This window comes from Natator depressus, chromosome 1 (genome assembly GCF_965152275.1).
Source record: "Natator depressus isolate rNatDep1 chromosome 1, rNatDep2.hap1, whole genome shotgun sequence".
Classification (NCBI taxonomy): domain Eukaryota; kingdom Metazoa; phylum Chordata; order Testudines; family Cheloniidae; genus Natator; species Natator depressus.
Window position 1 is genome coordinate 49,474,143 of NC_134234.1, and position 19,961 is coordinate 49,494,103.

General features: G+C 44.3%; 1 protein-coding gene across 3 annotated transcripts in view; it reads right to left on the reverse strand.

Annotated features, from left to right (window-relative positions):
* The window catches only part of LOC141991234 (putative tRNA methyltransferase 9B), an 85,825-nt gene that overhangs the window by 12,878 nt on the left and 52,986 nt on the right, over positions 1-19,961 (reverse strand). The window lies entirely within an intron of this gene.

Here is a 19,961-nt window from a genome sequence, read left to right on the forward strand (position 1 = left end):
AGAATTAACCACTACCTTGAGGGTTAGCGATTCAGTGTCTCTCTCCTAGGTAGGAGTTTTGTTCCAAGTGCCACAGTTAAATTTAAGCATGGGTAATTATAAATTAAATTCCCCCTTTTGGCTGATCTGCAGAAGATATTATTCAATTTCTGTTCTAAACTTGTTTAGCTTTGCTGCTCTGATTCATCTCAGAAGCTGCTGCACATCAATGATGGATGAACAATTCACAAGTGTGATAAGGAAGGTTAAGATTTTGTCATGGTTACTTTTAGTTAAAGTCATGGCCAGGTCACAAGCAGTAAACAAAAATTCATGAGAGCCTGTGACCTGTGCCTGTAACCGGGCAGCAGAACTGGTGGGGGGAGGGGAGGAATGATAGCTGGAGCCCCATAGGGGAGACTGACAACCCAAGCCCCACCGCCATGGGGTGGGGGCACAGCCCCAACTCCAGCCACAGGGGGAAGGGGCACAGCCCCAAAGCTGTGGGACAGGGGCACACAGTCCAGGCTCCAGTGCCGACTGCAGCCACGGGGGCAGCTGTGCCAGGGGGAGAGGGAGGGTACAGTGCACAGCCCTGGTTCTGGCCCCGGTGGCAGGCGCTGACAGCTGAAGCCGAAGAAGTCACGGAGGTCTGGTAAAGTCACAGAATCCATGACTGCCATGATCTCCATGACTAAATTTTATCAATGATAAGGAATTGACTAGTACGTATGTATATGATGCTCCTTTACAGGAAAAAATTAGAACTACACACCTGTGTGTTATAGCCTCTATACTGGTAATAAATAAAGGAAATTCTGTACCTCAGTTGTTTAAGGCCTCTACCTCTGCTCCCACCATGGAGTTATGAGTTTATTTATTATTTAATATGTTTATGATAGCAGTGTCTAGGGGCCAACCCCAAGAGTGGTGCCTCATTGTGCTAGGCACTGTACAAATACAGAATAGTACACAGTCCCTACCCCAAAGAGCTTACAATATCAATAGACAAGACAGACATGTGGTGGCAGAAGGGGTGGAACACACAAGCTGAGTGAACAATGTGATGGCACCAAATGTCATGTAAGTTCCACAGTTTTGTGTGTGGAGGGCGTTTATGCTAAATGGAAATAAAAGGGAGGGGGAAGAGGGCAGAGCAGGGGAGAAGAAGGGAAGGGGGCAGTGGAGTGAATCTGAAGTGAAGAGACTTGGAGGTTTGGAGCAAGCAGCCAAACAGCACAGAGCAGAGAACGTTCAGTCAAAACTGTGGAAAGCTCTCTAAGTGGCCAAAGGTCTCTGCTTTAGCTGATTCTGCTCCTACTGGCTGGACTTCCCTCAGAGTGCGGGGCAGGGGAAGTCTTTCAAGCCTGCACAGTTCTGGGTGCTGGGGATAGAGGTGGCCCAGTTAGCCCCCATTTTACCCCCTCCATCCAGTCCCTGCTTTGCTTGCTTCTGCTCCTACTGGCTGATGTCTCTGGCTGGCTCTGAGTGGCCCTGGTTTGCATTAGAATGACAAACGCTGAGGTCCCGACTCTCAGCCAATGCAGCTTTATTACAGTCAATAGAGCTATGCTGATTTCACCAGGTAAGGAGCTGCCCCAAACTTTCTGTATAGCAATGGGTTAGTTACTATATACAGTCTAAATGCATTGGGAGAAAGCATGTTCTCATTATGGCGTACACAGTTCGGTTTCAACAGGAGCTTTAAACTTCACCCACTGATGGCCTCTTCTTCAAGCAGGAGCAACCCACAACTGGGAAGAATGGAGAGAAGGAAACAGAAAGAAAAAGGGATGAAGAGGAAACAAAAAAACAAAACAAAAAGCTTGTACACCAGGAACAGAGGAAGCTTTGAGAATTCTGGCCATGATTTTCAGAAGTGATGAGTGACTTCTGGCTCCTGAATTTTAAGACATCTTAAAGGGACTTGATTTTTAGAGGTTATGTGTTCAGAACTTTCTGGAACACGAAGCCCCTTTAAGGTACCCAAATATCAATCACAAGTCCCTTTTGAAAATCTTGTTCTTTGTCTATTGCGGCACTCAATGCCCTCTGTAACTTATTCAGCGCTTAGATACCATTGTGATAGGCACCTTAGGAAAAAAAGATAGCATTGTGTGGTTGCGGTGTATGAAAGGTTAAAGCTAGGAACATACACCATGTAGCGCATGATGGGAACTAGTAGGAACACACTGAATTTTACAATTCCCCCAAACAAGTCAATGTGAAGGAGAAATCTAGATACAAAGGCCAGGAGCCAAAAAGGGACTTAGGCATTGCAGTGCTCAGCGCTGCAACATCTAACTCTGAGGCACCTAGAAAAATCACAGGAATAACACTGCAATCCACAAAGCCTTAGTTAGGCACCTAGGCTCCCTGTACAATGAATTGGGAGAGGTAGGTGCCTTGAAATGTGATCCACAAAAGCCAGCACAGTAGACCAGGAACCGCCACAGGAGCCAATGGAAGAACCACCCTTTTCCCCGAGATAGGTGCCTAAGTCAGGGTGGCAGGCTCAGAAGCTGCCTAACTCCATACACAACAGGTAGGGAAGGCTGTTGTCCCTTATAACCTTTAGCCCAGTGGTTAGGGAACTCAGCAGAGAAGTGGACAAGCATGGGTTCAAGTCCTCCCTTTGCCTGAGGAGAAGGGATTTGAAGAGGGATCTCCTATCTCGCAAGCGAGTGCTTTAACCATCAGACCATAGAAAGAGTCTCCCTCTTTCTCTGGCACAATTCATATTTATTTATTCCATCAATTATTTAATTAATGTGGATCAACTTCAATAGGAGAGATTGAGGGAGCCCGAATATCAGAATATCCTATTGTCCAGGGGTGAGGTCATTCACCTGAGAGGTAGCAGATCTCTCCTCAAATCCCTCCTCATTTGGGGGTGGGGTGGTGGGTCTGAAGTAGGGGTCTCCCATATCCCCAGTGAACACCCTAACCACTGGGCAAAAGGTTATAAGGGAGATCCTCCCTTGCCCCAGCTATTCTGTGGGGAGAGAGGCAGCCTATGAGCAACATACCAAATCAGGCAAGATAGACAGAGGAGCACCTGTCCTCCCCTGGTTCACGTATCATTCTGGTGCTTAGGTGGGAGATGGGTCTCTGGCTGCCTAGAGGGAGGCATCAGTGCACATGCTCAGAGGCAGGAACATAGGCACTGATGGAATTTTTACTGCAAAAGCTTTAGGCACTAAGTGAGTTTAGGCACCTACAGGGTTAGACAGCAGCTGAGCAGGAGTTTTATGGATTACTATGGAACTGGGACTTAGGAACTGGAACTTAGGACTTTGTGGATCCAGGCTGTAACTATTTGATTTGGGTGAGCTAAAGTTTCCTAACTTTCTGGTTATGCTCATCTTGGGATCAAAGTATTCTGTCCTGACTTAGGTCCTGTTCTTGTGAACAGTTGCACTTGTGTGGACACCTGCATGGATGAGGAGTCCCATTGAAGTAGGGTATATTGTAACGTATCTATGGCCAAACAGAAACTTAATTGACAGGGGTCTGCATTAACAAAACTATTTGCACCTTACTTTGTAGACTAACAGTTGTTCTAAATTACACATTCCTTTTAATTTCAGCCAGGTGTCAACTCTCCTCAGCAGATCTAAAAGTCATTCCAAATTAATTTTGTACTGGGTGCTGTTCATCCCAGCACTTTCATTTAAATTGAAGACTAAAAGATTTCTCACAACTGAAAAATGCATAATGTAATTCTGAGATGAAATGCCGGCGGGGGGGACAGCATTTCAAAGGTTCTCCTCTTCTTCACTTCATAAAAATATAATTAATTGCTTCTTCTGTTAATTTAATACTGTGACTAATCCTACTAAAAGGGATTATTTAGAAAAGGCAAAAGTATATCTTACATTGTCTATGCCATTCAGCTGTCTTCAAAGAACAAAACTGAAAGCATCCACAACTTTTTTTTTTTTTTTTTTTTTTTTTAAAGAGGTACTTTTCAAAATGAGCATTTTAGATCACTGATTCAATTTAAACCCTGTTAAACTGCAAGGAAAATGGTGTATTCAGAAATTACTTTGTCAAATTTTTATACTAAAGTTAAATCCCTTTAGGAGGCATTTGAAAAGTATTCAAGGATCAGAGAATCACTATCTCAGAGCCTTTTTTATAGACTGTATATATACTTTAGATGTCACTTTATTTTTGACAGTTCCAGTAATAGGAACATTTGGAATAGGTACAGAATGTAGGATTCCAAGTAAAATACAATTTCATTTTCCTCCTTACAATAGTATTAAAAGAATGTCTGGCATTTTAGTTTATTATTATTTTTCCCTATGACTTACTGCAGAGAATTTACTAGCTAAAATTAAATTATTTTCCAAGAATTACTTCTTTCCCCACAACATACCCATTTACAAATTTCTTAGATGGTGAAATTCCTGCCATCTTAGGTTTTTCCTATATTTGGGGACAGCACTTAACACATGTGGATGCAATCTTAATATAAACAATTATAATTATAAACTGTCAGTTTATTAGGGCCCTGATTCAGCAAGGTACTCACTCATGTGCCTAACTTTAAGAATCAGGCTACAATGGCTACAGAGGGATTACTTTGTGTTTAAAGTTAAGCGCAATTATAAAGGGGTGAAGTCAGCATCACCAAAAGACTCCCTGGTCACAGGGAGGTAGGGGTAACCACTGTAAAATATCAGCAAGTTGGGTTTAAAAAAAGCTGGGGTGGGGGGGAAATCCTTTTTGAGCCTCTTATCTCTCTCTCTACTTAATTCTATTCTCAAAGAATTTACACTGGTTTCATCCCATAATCTTTAGTCATCCTAAATTTACACTGAGATCAATTGAAATTTTGCCTCAGTCAGGTCTGCAGGACTGGTCCCACTGCGGCAACCTCATGATTCAAATGGTAAATCTATTACAAACATACACTTCCCTTCCTTTGGTTCTTTCTTCATATTAAATTGCTTTTCTGTAACAAGAAGAGCTTATTGCTAAGTGTGAGCCTGGAATGACACTCACTGAGACAGTCTATTAGAGAGACAAGGCGGGTGAAGTAATTTCTTTTATTGTACCAACTTCTGTTGGTGAGAGAGACAAGCTTACACGGAGCTCTTCCTCAAGTCTGGGAAATGTACTCAGAGTATCACTGCTAAATACAAGGTGGAACAGATTGTTCAGCGTAAGTAGTTAACACAGACAGCTGTGGCTCCCTTTCAGTGTTGCTCCATCAGCTGGATGAGGGGGTTACTGGAGAGCAATCTGAGTTGCTCACTGATAGGCCCAAGGAGGGGGCTGGGATTTTAAATGGAGCATAAGGTGAGGAAGGAAACAGCTATAATGTTATTCACGACACTCTCCATGCAGGGTGCAACCCTGCAGTCATTTTATAGTAACCCTCACCCTGGCACTAGCACCTGCAATGCAGCAGCACAGAACACTGTCCTGGGGTGAGAAACAGCCAATGAAAGGGCAGCTCGAGCTGGGGTGAGGGCTTGGAACCCACCAGAGGTGGGCAACTGGACAAAAAAAACTGCTTCGGAAGAAGAAGAAGAAGAAGAAGAAGAATTGAGATGTAAGCTGGTGGATGAACTGGATCCTGGGTAGAAGGGGAGGTGATAAAATAAAAACAACAACAGGAGAATAAAAGTAGGGGACTAGGAAGTGAGAAGGAGGAAAGAAGGAAAATAGGAAAGGTTTCAGGTCAGGAGAAGCAGAAACAAAAATATACCTGGGTGTGTTAGCAGACACTGTTAGAGAAGGGAAGTAAAGGGAAATAAAATCTACAGCTGTACCAGAAATAGTATTAAGGGAAAATAACTGAAAGGAAATAGAATTGCTGACAAAGAGAATTGATCACAAAGCTCTGTTCCTGGAAGCAGTAAACAAGAAGCCCATCCACAAAGGATCTCAAGTATATGAACAGAGAGAATGACTCTTTGAACATCTATTGATGGAAAACAGTTCAAAGGTGCCTAAATGGAGAAGTGAGGGCCCAAGACGTGAAGAAACCCCACTTGTGGATGAACGCAATGAAAAGAGGTACAGCCACAGAACATTGAATCTAAGGAGCACTTCAAGTCCAAGAGAAGAAAAGAACAGGACAGTTGGACATACAGCCAAGGAGAGGAAAAGCTGATTCTTCTCTGCAGTGATCTCTCATTAATAATAATGCATTTGGTACTAACTGCACAGCATGTACAAGCTCACAACAGTTAATGTGTTGGTAACCTACAGTTGTTTATTATTATAAGTGTAGTAGGAAGAGAGCCTGAGACATAAGCTCTTGTATCAGAGGCCTGTGGCAGGACCTGCTCCAGAATCTGGCAAGAACAGGGCTGATATTGCAGAAATACACATTCCTAAGAAGTGCTAAGTACATGAGTTGTCATGCAAACACATTCCGGTACCAAGTGGTACCAGAACATCCCGATATCAAGGACGGTACATAAACATTCCCCAAGGATAACAGAAACACATTGACCCCTCCTAAATGATAAGTCAGGAGGACAGTACGTAACTTGCTTTTATCAGGGTATAAAGATGTATCTCAGAGGGACTATCCTTGGCCAGCCTAGCGAGCAGTGGAAAGTCCTGCCACTGACTGAGTTGCATCCACTGTCATGGGTATACATGTCTTAGTATCCCTGTAGAGTCTGCCAGGTGCTATTCCCATGCTTCATAAACCTAGCTGGGTGCCTTCATACCTTAACAGATCTTGTGGTCATTGGGCGGTTCGCTTGAGGTCTGCTGTGCCAACTGTCTGCGCAGAGCTGGGACAGCACACAGGGAGAAAACAAACACACACAGAGCCAAATATCTAACCATATTAAGTAGTAAGTCTTTGGTAATGTTCTATATTATTTATGCCCCTGGTACAATTTTGGGGTTTCCCCTTATAAAGTTCTAAAAATTTAAAATGATCCCTTGTCCTGGTTTGCCTCTGCCTCTTCTTACAGTTAGCATAACCTACTCCAAAGTCACCACATTTTCTCAGATAAAGCTCCTATTGATGTCAATGGGAGTTTTGCCCAAGTAAAGACTAGAGCTGTTTTAGTGCCCTATACAGCAGGGCAGTGATTTTATTGAGGTATACCATAAAAATTCTGTGCTTTGGCTTCCTTAGAACTTCTAGACTGACAATATGAACTTGAGAAGAAATCTTGTGAAGGTTGTTTAAACCTGAAAACTGTTTCCTTATTCTAAAGCAATAGCTGTGTTGTTCTGTGCAGTGAGCGATTGGAGGACAACAGTCATATTTACAAATTGCTCAGTCAGTGACAAGCTGTCACTTAGCTTAATGACATGGAACAGATGGCCAAGCCCTAGTAACCAGGTAACAGATTGTTAAGTGCATGTGGCTAAGATTTGAAACAAAGATAGATTGTCAACATGACAGCAGTAATAAGACCACCAATGACCAATGACAATCTAAAATGAATAATTAAATTGAAAAAAGCTTAACAGGCCACTGACAGTCCAATGGAAACATGGAAAAACACAAGACCTGATTCTGGGCTCACACCTGTTTTATAATGCTCTAACTTGTAACAGAATAGGGAAGCTTAGAGTTAGAGTTGTTCCCCATTGATGTAAGTTCCTAGAGGAAGGAGGAGGCAGCAACTCTAGTTAGTAGCATGGTCGAGCTTTCTGGGATGCACCAGGCAGACCTACCTGTGTAATATCCACTAGAAGTAAACTTATAATTTACTTCATAAATGCATTACAACTTGCCTCTTTTCAAAGATCTGTCAGTGCCAGGGACACTAGAACACAGAAGTTCAATGGAGTTACTCCTGGTTTGTACCAGTGTAAGTGAGAAAAGAACAGTTAGCAAGTGTGGCAATACCAGACCATGACACCCTTACTTCTGCGCTGCTGCCTTCAGAGCTGGGTGGCCAGAGAATGGCAGCTGCTGACTGAGGTCCCAGCTCGGCAGGCAGCAGCACAGAAGTAAGGGTGGCGATACCATTCCATGCCACCCTTATTTCTGCACTGCTGTTGGCGGCAGCTCTGCCTTCAGAGCTGGGATCCTGGCCAGCAGCCGCCACTCTCCAGCTGCCCAGCTTTAAAGGCAGTGCCGCCGCCAGCAGCAGCGCAGAAGTAAGGGTAGCAGTACCGCAACCTCCCCTACAATAACCTTGTGACCTCACCACAACTCCTTTTTGGGTCAGGACCCCTCCAATTCCAACACCATGACATTTCAGATTTAAATAGCTGAAATCATGAAATTTCTGATTTTTAAATCCTATGATCACAAAATTGACCAAAATGGACTGTGAATTTGATAGGGCCTTAGTTATATGGGTTTAAATCTGGCATTAATCACTGGGGTTAATTATGGATTTACACCAACGTAAGTGAGATCAGAATCTTGCTCTTCAGGCAAGAATCCCCATGAAAGCCACAGGGAACACTGAAGGCGTTAAGAGGACTCCTGAAAGAAATAACAGTTAACTTGTATTAGAATACACACAGTGATTTAAACAATTTTGCATTTTTTTAAACTGTCATTGCAACCTGGGCTGCAACAATGACAACCGAGATCTCTCTCTTGGATGTCCTTACAACCACCCAACAGGGCAGCAGGTCTCTGTATGAGCAGAAACACAAGCACAAGCAGCGGCATGCTGCAGTTTGTTTAGACCTTGCATGCCTTCTTCCTGGTTGTGAAGAGGCAGGGTGACGAAAGAATCCTGTTCTCTAAAGCTCACAAATACAGAATAGGCAGCTAGAGCAAAGGATAGAATATGATGTGCACCCACAGCTAGTGGAGCTAATTTTAGGCCTTTCAACTTCAGTGGAGTGCTTTTAAAAATTCCTCATTCTGATAAAATGTCAGAATGGGATTCCGTTAATGCAGAACTTCTCAGCAGATTTCTATATTGTAGTATTGACAACTAACACATTTCACAAGAGTTTTCTAGGCAACAGGTATTTGCAATGCAGCTCTGACAGGAGAATTTTTCCCTTTATAAAAGTGATCCCTTTTCTGACAATCTCTTCCATGCAGAGAAGAAGTGTCATGGCTTGCGTGATAATATGCCCGATGAGTCACAACTGATACTCTTCTGATTTCACTGTCAAAGAGAGGCTAATTATTCTCATTTCACACGTTCAGATCTTTCCCCATTTGCTAACATTCTTAAAACTTTCTCCAACGAAAAAAGCAGTGTGGGCAGAAGAGTCTTCCTAGCAACACTGGGCCAAGTCTTCAACTGGTGCAAACTGGCATAGCTCCATTGATTTCAGTGAGGCTAGGCACATTTACACCAGTTCAGGATCTGGCCCTCTGTTTAGTTTGCTGTACTGCCAAAAATATGACAGATTAAACTGAAGTTAGCTTTCATAGAATGGCATTAACTTTAAGGCAAGCCCTTCACTATTCATTCCAGCAGTTTCTTTCCTCCTAGTGGGACAAGGGAACTGATCAAATAGTGAAGTAATTTCTATTTATTTCCAAATTATCAGAGTATCTGGCTGAGAGAGAAAGAAGCAGCACATGATGGCTTTGCCTTTACATACAAAGGAAAGAAATGGCATATCTTAATTAAAAGAAAAAGCTTGGTCTCAACACTGCCCCCACCTCAAGTAGTCCAGGAACTCAATACATAGGGGAGTTAAACAGGGTTTCATCCATATATAAATCCATTGCATACCCACATCTTGAATACTGTGTGCTATTCTGGTCACCCCATCTAAAAAAAAAAAATATTAGAATTGGAAGAGCTACAGAGAAGGGCAACAAAAATGATTAGGGGTACGGAACAGCTCCCCTGTGAGGAGAGAGTAAAAAAATTGGGACTTTTCAGCTTGGAAATCAGACAACTGAGGGGGAATATGACAGAGGTCTATACAATCATGAATGGTGCGGAGAAAGCGAATGAGGAAGTGTTATTTACTGCTTCACATAAGACAAGAACCAGGGGTCACCCAATGAAATTAATAGGCAACAGGTTTAAAACTAATGTAAGGAAGTATTTCTTCACACAACGCACAGTCAACCTGTGGAACTCATTGTCAGGGGATGCCTTAAAGGACAAAAGTATAACTCTTCAAAAAAGAATTTGATACGTTCACGGAGGGCAGATCCATCACTGGCTAATAGCCAAGATGGTCACGGATGCAACCCCTAGCCTCTGACTGCCAGAAACTGGGAGTGGACAATGTGATGGATCACTTGACGATTGCCTGTTCTGTTCACTCCCTCTGAAGCCCCTGGCATTGGCCACCGTCGGAAAACAAGATACTAGGCTAGATGGCTGTGACAGACTGTACCTCTAGGTTCACCACTTTTACAAGACTATAATGGATTTTGTACAAAGCATGCCTTGTGAGGTATCATTTGAAAAGTCAATGTGCTGAACATTATTGTCCTGCTAAAATATGTGTGGCAACGTTGTATGTAAAATTATAAGACTCTACTGTATGACTTGACTGAGACATGCTCCAATTTCAGAAAAGCAGGCACAAAACAGTTCCTCAGAGACAATAAGCAAAATGACGCCTCTGCCAGGTGTGAGCATAATCAAATGGATTATCACCTGGTTAACCTGCCAAAGAATGGCTGCAAGAAGGGTGTGACTGAGAAATTTACTGGCAAACAGACTTGCTGTCGTCTGAACCCCAGCTGGAGAGGATTCTCAAAGAACAGAAATGTTATAAGGGAGAAGAGAGGACACAAATTACTTCTCTCCCCCCATCTCTAAGGAGCATCATTGAACTGGGGGAGGGATACTGGCCAAAAATATCCAGTCAAATGGCTATAAGCATGCGGTGAGAGAAATCTTTGCTTTGAATTCACTTAGGGTATGTCTACACTACGAAATTAGGTCGAATTTATAGAAGTCAGTTTTTTAGAAATCGTTTTTATATAGTCAATTGTGTGTGTCCCCACACAAAATGCTCTAAGTGCATTAACTCAGTGGAGTGCTTCCACAGTACCAAGGCTAGCGTCGACTTCCGGAGCGTTGCACTGTGGGTAGCTATCCACAGTTCCCGCAGTCTCCGCCACCCATTGGAATTCTGGGTTGAGATCCCAAAGCCTAATGGGGCAAAATCATTGTCACGGTTCTTGGTACATGTCGTCAGGCCCTCCCTCTCTCCATGAAAACAATGGCAAACAATCGTTTTGCGCCTTTTTTCCTGGGTTACCTGTGCAGACGCCATACCATGGCAAGCATGGAGCCCTCTCAGCTCAGTGTCACCGTACATCTCCTGGGTGCTGGCAGACGCGGTACTGCATTGCTACACAGCAGCAGTTCATTGCCTTGTGGCAGCAGACGGTGCAATAGGCCCGATAACCATCGTCATCATGTCCTAGGTGCTCTTGGCTGCCTTGGTAAGGTCGGTCAGGAGTGCCTGGGCAGACATGGGCACAGGGACTGAAATAGGAGTGACTTGACCAGGTCATTCTCTTTAGTCCTCCCAGCAGTTGTATTGCACCATCTCCTGGCGAGCAGGCAGGAGATGAGTATGGTGAGCAGTCCTACTGCACTGTCTGATGCCAGCCAAAGATGAAAAAGATAGATGGAGTGGATCAAAACAAGAAATAGACCAGATTTGTTTTGTATTCATTTGCTCCCCCCTCCCTCCCTCCCTCCATGAAATCAACGGCCAACAATTTTTTCGGTGAGCTCTGTCAGGGGCACCTTGAAAAGTTTAATGGAGATTCAGTCCTGCCTCGAATACTGGGGGGAGGGATCGCTCAGTGGGTTGAGCGTTGGCCTGCTAAACCCAGGGTTTTGAGTTCAATCCTTGAGGGGGCCATTCTATGTGACAGTTGTTTTTGTTTCTCCTTGATGTAAAGCCACCCCCTTTGTTGATTTTAATTCCCTGTAAGCCAACCCTGTAAGCTATGTCGTCAGTCGCCCCTCCCTCCGTCAGAGCAACGGCAGACAATCGTTCCGCGCCTTTTTTCTGTGCGGACGCCATACCATGGCAAGCATGGAGCCCGCTCAGATCACTTTGGCATTTAGGAGCACATTAAACACCACGCGCATTATCCAGCAGTATATGCAGCACCGGAACCTGGCAAAGTGAAACCAGGCGAGTAGACAGCGCGGTGACCAGAGTGATGAGGACATGGACACAGACTTCTCTCAAAGCACGGGCCCTGGCAATGTGGGCATCATGGTGCTAATGGGGCAGGTTCATGCTGTGGAACGCCAATTCTGGGCCCGGGAAACAAGCATAGACTGGTGGGACTGCATACTGTTGCGGGTCTGGGACGATTCCCAGTGGCTGCGAAACTTTCACATGCGTAAGGGCACTTTCATGGAACTTTGTGACTTGCTTTCCCCTGCCCTGAAGCGCCAGAATACCAAGATGAGAGCAGCCCTCACAGTTGAGAAGCGAGTGGCAATAGCCCTGTGGAAGCTTGCAACGCCAGACAGCTACCGGTCAGTCGGGAATCAATTTGGAGTGGGCAAATCTACTGTGGGGGCTGCTGTGATGCAAGTAGCCCACGCAATCAAAGATCTACTGATATCAAGGGTAGTGACCCTGAGAAATGTGCACGTCATAGTGGATGGCTTTGCTGCAATGGGATTCCCTAACTGTGGTGGAGCCATAGACAGAACCCATATCCCTATCTTGGCACCGGAGCACCAGGCCGGCGAGTACATAAACTGCAAGGGCTACTTTTCCATAGTGCTGCAAGCATTGGTGGATCACAAGGGACGTTTCACCAACATTAACATGGGATGGCCAGGAAAGGTACATGACGCTCGCATCTTCAGGAACTCTGGTCTGTTTCAAAAGCTGCAGGAAGGGACTTTATTCCCAGACCAGAAAATAACCGTTGGGGATGTTGAAATGCCTATAGTTATCCTTGGGGACCCAGCCTGCCCCTTAATGCCATGGCTCATGAAGCCATACACAGGCAACCTGGACAGTAGTCAGGAGCTGTTCAACTACAGGCTGAGCAAGTGAGGAATGGTGGTAGAATGTGCATTTGGACATTTAAAAGCACGCTGGCGCAGTTTACTGACTCGCTTAGACCTCAGCAAAACCAATATTCCCATTGTTATTGCTGCTTGCTGTGCACTCCACAATATCTGTGAGAGTAAGGGGGAGATGTTTATGGTGGGGTGGGAGGTTGAGGCAAATCGCCTGGCCGCTGGTTACGCGCAGCCAGACACCAGGGTGGTTAGAAGAGCACAGGAGGGTGCGGTGTGCATCAGAGAAGCTTTGAAAACCAGTTTCGTGACTACGGTGTGAAAGTTCTGTTTGTTTCTCCTTGATGAAACCCCCCGCCCCTTGGTTCACTCTACTTCCCTGTAAGCTAACCAGCCTCCCCTCTTCCCTTCGATCACTGCTTGCAGAGGCAATACAGTCATTGTTGCTTCACATTCATGCATTCTTTATTAATTCATCACACAAATAGGGGGATAACTGCCAAGGTAGCCCAGGAGGGATGGTGGAGGAGGGAAGCACCGGGTGGGGTGGTGGAGGAGGGAAGGACAAGGCCACACAGCACTTTAAAAGTTTAAAACTTATTGAATGCCAGCCTTCTATTGCTTGGGCAATCCTCTAGGGTGGAGTGGCTGGGTGGCCGGAGGCCCCCCCACCACATTCTTGGGCATCTGGGTGAGGAGGCTATGGAACTTGGGGAGGAGGGCGGTTGGTTACACAGGGGCTGTGGTGGCAGTCTGTGCTCCAGCTGCCTTTCCGGCAGCTCAGCCATACGCTGGAGCATATTAGTTTGATCCTCCAGCAGCATCAGCATTGAATTCTGCCTCCTCTCGTCATGCTGCCGCCACCTTTCAGCTTCAGGCCGTAACTTACTCTCTTCAGCCTGCCACCTCTCCTCGCGTTCATTTTGTGCTTTCCTGCACTCTGACATCGTCTGCCTCCACGCAATCGTCTGTGCTCTGTCAGTGTGGGAGGACAGCATGAGGTCAGAGAACATTTCATCAAGAGTGTGTTTTTTTCGCCTTCTAATCTTCGCTAGCCTCCGGGAAGGAGAAGATCCTGTGATCCTTGAAACACATGCAGCTGGTGGAGAAAAAAAAAAAAAAAAAGGGACGGTGGTATTTAAAAAGAGACACATTTTCTAGAACAATTGGTACACTCTTTCACAGTAAATCTTGCTGTTAATATTACATACATAGCACATGTGCTTTCATTACAAGGTTGCATTTTGCCTCCCCCCACCGTGTGGCGAGCCCCTCATCCCTCCCACCTCCCCGTGGCTAACAGCAGGGAAGATTTCTGTTCAGCTACAGGAAAACAGCCCAGCAGGAATAGGCACCTCTGAATGTCCCCTTAAGAAAAGCACCCTATTTCAACCAGGTGACCATGAATGATATCACTCTCCTCAGGATAACACAGAGAGATAAGGAACGGATGTTGTTTGAACGCAAGCAAACATGTGCTGCAATGCTTTGTTCTGCAATGATTCCTGACTACGTGCTACTGGCCTGGCGTGGTAAAGTGTTCTACCATGGTGGACGGAATAAGGCTCCCTCCCCAGAAACCTTTTGCAAAGGCTTTGGGAGTACATCCAGGAGAGCTTTATAGAGATGTCCCTGGAGGATTTCCGCTCCATCCCCAGACACGTTAACAGACTTTTCCAGTAGCTGTACTGGCAGCGAATGCCAGGGCAAATCAATCATTAAACACACTTGCTTTTAAACCACGTATACTATTTTAAAAAGGTACACTCACCAGAAGTCCCTTCTCCGCCTGGCGGGTCCAGAAGGCAGCCTTGGGTGGGTTTGGGGGTACTGGCTCCAGGTCCAGGGTGAGAAACAGTTCCTGGCTGTCAGGAAAACCGGTTTCTCCGCTTGCTTGCTGTGAGCGATCTTCCTCGTCCCCAAAACCTGCTTCCATGTTGCCTCCCTCTCCATTGATGGAGTCAAAGCACATGGTTGGGGTAGTGGTGGCTGAACCCCCTAAAATGGCATGCAGCTCATCACAGAAGCGGCATGGTTGGGGCTCTGACCCGGTGGGGCCGTTTGTCTCTCTGGTTTTCTGGTAGGCTTGCCTCAGCTCCTTAAGTTTCATGCGGCACTGCTTCGGGTCCCTGTTATGGCCTCTGTCCTTCATGCCCTGGGAGATTTTGACAAATGTTTTGGCATTTCGAAAACTGGAATGGAGTTCTGATAGTACGGATTCCTCTCCCCATACAGCGATCAGATTCCGAACCTCCCGTTCGGTCCATGCTGGAGCTCTTTTGCGATTCTGGGACTCCATCATGGTCACCTCTGCTGATGAGCTCTGCACTCACCTGCAGCTTGCCATGCTGGCCAAACAGGAAATGAGATTCAAAAGTTCACGGGCCTTTTCCTGTCTACCTGGCCAGTGCATCTGAGTTGAGAGTGCTGTCCAGAGCAGTCACAATGGAGCACTCTGGGATAGCTCATGGAGGCCAATACCGTCGAACTGCGTCCACACTACCCCAAATTCGACTCAGCAAGGCCAATTTCAGCACTAATCCCCTTGTCGGGGGTGGAGTAAAGAAATAGATTTTAAGAGCCCTTTAAGTCGAAAAAAAGGGCTTTGTCGTGTGGACGGGTGCAGGGTTAAATCGATTTAATGCTGCTAAATTCGACCTCAACTCCTAGTGTAGACCAGGGCTAAGCTTGGTAAGTTAGGTATTAGTTTGCATTTTACCTTTAACTTCTTTGTAACCAATTCTGACTTTTATGCCTCATTACTTGTAATCACTTAAAATCTATATTTCTGTAGTTAAACTTGTTTTATTGTTTTATCTAAACCAGTGTGTGTTTGGATTAAAGTGTTTGTTATCTGAAATTAAGTTTCCCAGTGGGGGGCATGGATCAGCGTTCAAGTTGAACTCCCCGTCAGTACCCAGACCAAGCCAGGGAAACTAATGATCCAACCAGTGCACCAAATTCGGTGATGGATAAGGCATGTTGCACATATGCTAAGAAGATTTAAGATCACATGGTTTGTGCATAGCATTTTCAATTACTGAGATGACATACTTTCTATGAGCTTGTACTGCACAGAAGGAAACAGCTGGGCAGTACAAGACGCCTATTTCTGGGGACAAATCTAGGACTAAGGATTTGCTGGTGTCATTCTCCAATATAATTCAGGAATGGCTACCTGAAGCACCCTTGCAGTATAGTTGGGAGTAATTTGCATGTTAGAAGCTGTGTGTGAGCAAGGCCAGGAGTGGTTGCTTTCACAGTGAAGCAGTGTAAAAGGCACCCCAGACTGGAGAACTGATAGGACACAGCTATTCAACAGTCCAGATTGTACCCTGGGGAATGTCACAATGGCCCAGTGTGGCTATTCTTATGTTCATAAAGAGCATGATCTCACTAGGATAGAGATAAAGCCATTTTGAAACAGCTATAGATATGCCAAGTGGATTTAGACAGTATTAATAATTCCTTAACAGAAGGGGAGATACATGAGTGCCAATCCTACTGTTGTTGAAGTCAATGGCAAACCTCCATATGATTTCAATGGGACAGGGTTGGCACTGTGATGCATACAATCACAAAAAAAACCACCAGTATGTGTGACTGTGATCAAGGGGCTGGTTTCTGTCAGTGAAGATATTTAAACTAGAATAAAATTATATTATGAGTAAATGGGGAAAATGTACAAGATACCTTTCCAAATGCAGGCAAGGAACTGTGGAAGATTTGCCTGTTAGGAGTTAAGCATTTTAAAGGAATCTATTTAGATCTACTTTATGCTTATAAGTGTTGCTAGTGTAGCTTTACTGCAAAACCCTCTGAGTATAGATGCAGCTTGTACTAATCAAAAAGTGCCTTTGCTGGTGTAGGTTATACCAGTTCCCTGAGCAAAATAAGCTATAGGGGCAAAAGCACTTTTATGCTAGCGTATCTGCATCTACATTAGGGCTTCTATTGGCATAGAAATGTGGCAAAAAATCATGAAGTTACTTCTAATCAACATTGCCATGCTGGCAAAAGTTTCTAGTCTAGTCCTGGCCTTAGCATTGCTGAAGGACCTTATTCCTGTCGCTCAACAATCTCCTGGAAGATAGGGAATGCAAATGGTTATCACCACCTCTGGTGTGTATCTATCTTCAGAAGATTATGTGGTGACGAACAGGACTCAGAGATGGGGGGGAGGGCTGTCTGCAGTATTGCCAAAACCCATTGCTCATAATAAATAAATAAAAATGAGTCAGGTCCAAAACCCATGAGATTGGCTTATAAATCATGAGATTTAAATAAGAAGACTGGAGTTCTTTTTATTTGCCTTTTGGTTTTTGATCCTTTAAAGTGCACGTTTTTAAGCTTTTCCCAGCAACCATGTGGGCTAGAAGCTTCATTTTTTTAAAAAAAAAGTTACAACCAGAAGCTGAGATTCTCACATAATCCTATTACTCCAAGAACTTGCGCTTTGAGAAAAACTCTGTACAGAAGACAAAGCTGTCTTGGGGGTTGGCCCTAGACTGTGGAATAAACTTCCATGGGAACTAAGGAACATTACAAACCTCACCACCTTCTGCTCTAAGTGCAAGCCACATGTCGGTGACCTTGCCTTCTCTAACAAACATAATGTAATGTGCGTGTGTTAACATTACACATGCACACACACAAAAATTTCCAAAGAAAAACACCCCACTGCACACACTTCTCCAACTGAGGAAAGGATGAGAGAATAAACATGTTACAATGTGTCGTCATGTTGCTTAATAAACTAGTGGAAGGTGCTCAGATACTTGAGTGATGAGCATGAATACCTACAAAGAACAGAACACTATATCTAGTATGTGAACTCTGGAAGCTCCTCTGAACATCGAAGGACTTGACATAGATCTGGGATTTGAAAACCAGAGTCCCAAGAGGCTGAAAGAAAGACTTTCTGAGACAGGGAGTGGAAGCTGTCAGCCTAATCAGTGATTGATTTAAAGAGATGTAAGATATTCACATTTAATTTTGTTTTAATGAAACTAAGTGTGTCTCATCTTGTTTAATTTATAGGAAAAGTAAATCTTCCTCTGCTAAGCAAACAATATCTTTTGTTTTAGTTCCACTACTTCTCTATTTTTAATCAACCCTGTTTTTACTATGATTATCTGACTTGTGGACAGTCGGTTAAGTAATTTCATGAAGACTGCCCCAAAGATAGGAGAGCCCCATAGCTTAAGGAGAAGTAGTGAAGGATATAGAAGTTTCTGCCGCCTCACTCTTACTTGATGTCTCAGTTACAGGAGAAAGGACAGACGTCCTCTCCCATTACAGAGAGCTGCAAAGGGTAGAGGAACAAAATAAAAGAAGCCTTAAGAGCAGAGAGGAGACAGGAGTTGGTGGTGATGCAGGTGACTACAGCAAGTTATGAAAAGATGGAATACTGGTGATTATTTTAAAATTTCACAACATATTGTAGTGACTGATATTTGTCAAGTATTGAACAGCTAGCTATTTCATGCAGAATTTACACATTCGACTGAGAAATTAACGTTACCACAACTTCACCCAAAACCCTGGATAAACGTACAAAGCCATCAGTGCCATCTTTCCAGTGGGTTCCCTTATCATGTGCACCTTCCTGCATATAGAAACATGCAGCTTGTAATTACCTGATCTGAATGTACAAATACGGGGTTTCCACATGTCCAAAAGATAAGGGTTCCACCTTCTGACAAACCAAAAAGCAAGATAACTCTGCCCCTGCCTCCCTACCAAGCCCTGCAAGCATCTTAAGAGTTCAACAACAGGAAAAAATGGTAAGTTTTGGGTCTCAATCCTTCATTTGCTAGTAGAGTGGTAGCACCTCTCACTACTGTGGCTGAATGAATGCTGGCCCTGCAACTCAGGGCCCACATAAACCTGTTTTACCAGTGTCAAGGTTCCTTCCCCACTCTGAACTCTAGGGTACAGATGAAAAACCCCCTAAGCTTATTTTTACCAGCTTAGGTTAAAACTTCCCCAAGGTACAAACTATTTTGCCTTTTGTCCCTGGACTTTATTGCTGCCACCACCAAGCGTCTAACAAATATAATAGGGAAAGAGCCCACTTGGAAACGTCTTTTCCCCCAAAATCCCGCCAAGCCCTACAACCCCTTTCCTGGGGAAGGCTTGATAAAAATCCTCACCAATTTGCGTATGAGAACACAGACCCAAACCCTTGGATCTTAAGAACAATGAAAAAGCAATCAGGTTCTTAAAAGAAGAATTTTAATTAAAGAAAAAGTAAAAGAATCACCTCTGTAAAATCAGGATGGTAAATACCTTACAGGGTAATCAGATTCAAAACATAGAGATTCCCTCTAGGCTAAACCTTAAGTTACAAAAAGACACAAAAAGAGGAATACACATTCCATTTAGCACAGCTTATTTTATCAGCCATTTAAACAAAACAGAATCTAATGCATATCTAACTAGATTGCTTACTGACTTTTTACAGGAGTTCTGACCTGCATTCCTGCTCTGGTCCCAGCAAAAGCAACACACAGACAGAGAGAACCCTTTGTTTCCCTCCCCTCCAGCATCTTGTCTCCTCATTGGTCATTTTGGTCAGGTGCCAGCGAGGTTGTCTTAACTTCTTAACCCTTTACAGGTGAAAGGGTTTTTCCTCTGGCCAGGAGGGATTTAAAGGTGTTTACCCTTCCCTTTATATTTATGACAACCAGAGACTCCTTTGCTGGCTCCTGAGTGGCTTTTCATCATATTTTCCTGTGGGCAGGTGGTCAGCATTTCACATTTGTACCACTGGGAAAAGCCCAAATAGGACCTGATGAAGTGGGCTGTAGCCCACGAAAGCTTATGCTCAAATATATTTGTTAGTCTCTAAGGTGCCACAAGTACTCCTGTTCTTTTTGCGGATACAGACTAACACAGCTGCTACTCTGAAACCTACCCTAGCAAGTTACTAACAGCACTGCAAGCCCCCTTTTGCATTGGCAAACTGGGGAGTGGTTTCCAGTGGTGTAACTAGATGGGTGGACCAAGGAAATGTGCACCAAAGTCTTGTGTTGCCCTCTGCCAAAATACTTGGCAGAGACTGTGAAGCCAGCCTAAAAGCTCCGAACA